Here is a 2,674-nt window from a genome sequence, read left to right on the forward strand (position 1 = left end):
AAAATTGGGATTGCAAAGTGATGAATTGCAAACCAAATCTCCCCTATGCATTGAAAATACAGCCAAGATTACCTGGAGCTACTGCAAAGTTTGGTTGCATCTCAATTGCTTTCAAGTTACATGTCATATTTTTCAACATGTGACTTTTTGGTATCTTTCTTGTATGGGTATGGGTCTGCCCTATGTCCAGTCCTTGAGCTCCCTTCAGTGAGACACCTTATGCAAGGAATAGGAGGCTTCATCCCCTGAAAACTTCTTGGCTTCTTCCAAGCAATCCAGGGCTTTGACCAGGCTTCTCAAATCACTGCGAACACAGTATAAGTCAGGATACTGAAGAGTAGAGATATAAGGTTATACTGTCCTTTCCATGTCACCTGCTGCTACCGATGTGGCTGCCAGTTTAATATAACTCTATGAAATCTGGTTTGAGATGCTGTGCATGCTGGTAATGCTCAAATGCTTCCTGCAACTATCCTCTTTGCTGGTATACAGTTCTTAAATTCGAATAGGCTTCTGCCAGAAAGGGTTTCTGTTTATAATTGCCAGGGTGCTAAAGTGAGCAGGTCTGTCCAGCCTTTAATACTGGAAGGGTATAGAACAAAGTAATAAAAGCATATCAGTATTGTCTTGCTCTTGTCTCTAGAGCTGCATGCAGTATCTCTCAGCAGCCTCAAAATCTCCGCGATATTCTCAATGTGCCAACTTAGCTAATCCTTAGAGAGAAAGCATACATTTTGTTGGTTCTGTGTTGTCAACCACACTGCCCATGGAAGATGCCATCTGAAGCTTCTTAAGGGAGTCTGAGGAGAGGGATGACTGAGTCCTGCCACCACTGCTACTGGCAAGACTGTTTCTAGATCTAGTAGTCAGATGGCAGCAGCTGTACCAGTGCTTTGGCAGGTTTGAGTGGTGGCAGCAGTTATAGGCTTCAAACCTATAGGGACTCTGGTTGGCCACCTACCCTTCACAGTCTTATATTACATTCTTTCTTACTTACAGTTTTTGTAGTTGAGCTCTACTAAATTGAAGAGTAGAGAAAGACATCCCCATGCCCAATTTACTAGGTTATATTCTAGTACTCTCACACTGCTAAAAGTTGAAGTTTTCTAAGTAAGCTCAATTGCATAAAAGAGAGATAGGATTCCATTTTACAATTGTCAATTTCAAAGTCCAAGTTATTTCCGTCAGTTGCCTCTTATACACTACTTTATTAAAGGTAAAAGATTTCTTTACCTCGAACTTCCCCAGAAACTACTTAAGCATACTAAATTGTTCTCCAAAGGCACAGGGAACAATTTAATACAAATTTAAACAAGTTGTTATAGCCAAACTATGAATATTGACATTTTTCATTTATTCTTTCTCATAAATATTTAAAGAATGGGGCCAATTAACCAGGCCCTGCTCTAGTCACTGGGAGTACAGTAGTAGACACAGCACATAGAGCTTACCCACATAGAATTACCTTTCCAGTGACAAGAATGATGAAGCAGGGTAAGAATAATAAAAACAGAATGGGGTGTGGGGGGGCACCTGAGTCTCCATCAACCTAACGCCGTTTGCTCCACCCTGATGATTCCCTGAAATCCTGTCCTATCCAACTTGTGGGCCCACCTAACCTGCTTGCACTGGATTTCCACACAAATGGCCTGTTGTGGCTCATGCTGTGGACTTTCCTAAAACCTCTCAAAGGTTTACAAACCCTGAACAAGCAACTATCTGGCCTCGGCATGCCCTGTACCTTTTTCTAAGCAGCCCCAAGCCCAGCACTAGTGGCAGTTGGCCTCAGTTTGCAGTTTAGCCTCTTCCAGGCACCTCCAAGCCCAGTACGAGTGGCAATCATCTGCAGATCACTTTGTAGTTCATAACAAGTGGCCCCAGGCAGGGCACAGGCAATGGCTTACCTTGGCCCGCACTATAGCCTCTCCCAAGAGGCCCCAGAATCAACACATCTAGTGGTCAGCTTCAGACCACACTAGAGCACCATCTAGCCACCTCCACAAACCACATACCCAAAGGGCAGACTAAGGAGGCACCAGAGCCCTGCCAAAGCAAATCCTGTTCCACAGGGTCAGCCCCTGCACAACAGCTCCTCCACTGTACTCATGAGTAGTCCTCACAACCAATCAGCCTGAGCGTCCATATCTCCCAATGACATGTCAACAGCAATCAGAGCTCAACTACAACAGGAGGGCATGCGCAATACACACAAGGGACATATCTGGAACATCCAGCTCAGGTGACTAGGGAGGCTGCACCAGTGGGCCCAGCAAGACACCTATTACATAAAGTCTACCAAGAGTGGGAGATTCAGCAGCTCTACCTAATACATAGAAACAAAAACAGGGTGGCAGCCAAAATGAGAAGGCAAAGAAATATGTCACAAATTAAAGATCAGAACAAAGCTCCAGAAAAAGAACTAAATAATATGGAGACAAGCAAACTCCAGATAGAGTTCAAAACACTATTATAAAGATGCTCAATGATCTCAGTCAGAACTTAAACAAAGAGACAGGGAACATAAAAATGGAGATAGAAAACATAAAAAAGAATCAGTCAGCCTACGGCCATGCCGCCATGAATAAGCCCAATCCCGTCTGATCTTGGAAGCTAAGCAAGGTCGGGCCTGGTTAATATTTGGATGGGAGACCACCTAGGAAGACCAGGTTTTATA

The 2,674-nt window shown here is 43.8% G+C and overlaps 1 protein-coding gene and 2 pseudogenes across 4 annotated transcripts in view; 1 reads left to right on the plus strand and 2 right to left on the minus strand.

Annotated features, from left to right (window-relative positions):
• LOC105292331 overlaps positions 1-1,095 on the minus strand; it is a 13,775-nt pseudogene extending 12,680 nt beyond the window's left edge.
• ADAMTS3 (ADAM metallopeptidase with thrombospondin type 1 motif 3) overlaps positions 1-2,674 on the minus strand; it is a 242,380-nt gene that overhangs the window by 79,939 nt on the left and 159,767 nt on the right. The gene's annotated exons all lie outside the window — the stretch shown is intronic.
• LOC111739994 lies at positions 2,560-2,674 on the plus strand (annotated as a pseudogene).

The sequence above is a fragment of the Pteropus vampyrus genome, unplaced genomic scaffold (assembly GCF_000151845.1).
Source record: "Pteropus vampyrus isolate Shadow unplaced genomic scaffold, Pvam_2.0 Scaffold56, whole genome shotgun sequence".
NCBI classification, from domain to species: Eukaryota; Metazoa; Chordata; class Mammalia; order Chiroptera; family Pteropodidae; genus Pteropus; species Pteropus vampyrus.